We start from the raw sequence: 289 nt of genomic DNA on the forward strand, positions 1-289 counted from the left end.
CGCTGCGTCTCTCTCTGTCAAATAAATAAATAAAATCTTTTAAAAAAGTACTCAAAGACTTATTCTTCCCTACTGTACCTGGATGCTGCCTGCATGCAACAGGCCCTCAGTGAATGTTTGTGGGATGAATGAATTGGTGAACACTGAACTGAAAAGTGCCTTGGGGTGGCCGGGTGATAGACATTGGGGAGGGTACGTGCTATGGTGAGCGCTGTGAATTGTGCAAGACTGTTGAATCACAGATCTGTATTTCTGAAACAAATAATGCAATATATGTTAAGGAAAAAAA

The 289-nt window shown here is 41.2% G+C and overlaps 1 long non-coding RNA gene across 3 annotated transcripts in view; it reads right to left on the reverse strand.

Moving 5' to 3' along the window:
- Positions 1-289, reverse strand: part of LOC112840615 (uncharacterized) — a 28011-nt gene that overhangs the window by 15317 nt on the left and 12405 nt on the right. The window lies entirely within an intron of this gene.

This window comes from Callorhinus ursinus, unplaced genomic scaffold, assembly GCF_003265705.2.
Source record: "Callorhinus ursinus isolate GAN/ISIS: 27379988/994484 unplaced genomic scaffold, GSC_fseal_2.0 scaffold19, whole genome shotgun sequence".
Taxonomy (NCBI): domain Eukaryota; kingdom Metazoa; phylum Chordata; class Mammalia; order Carnivora; family Otariidae; genus Callorhinus; species Callorhinus ursinus.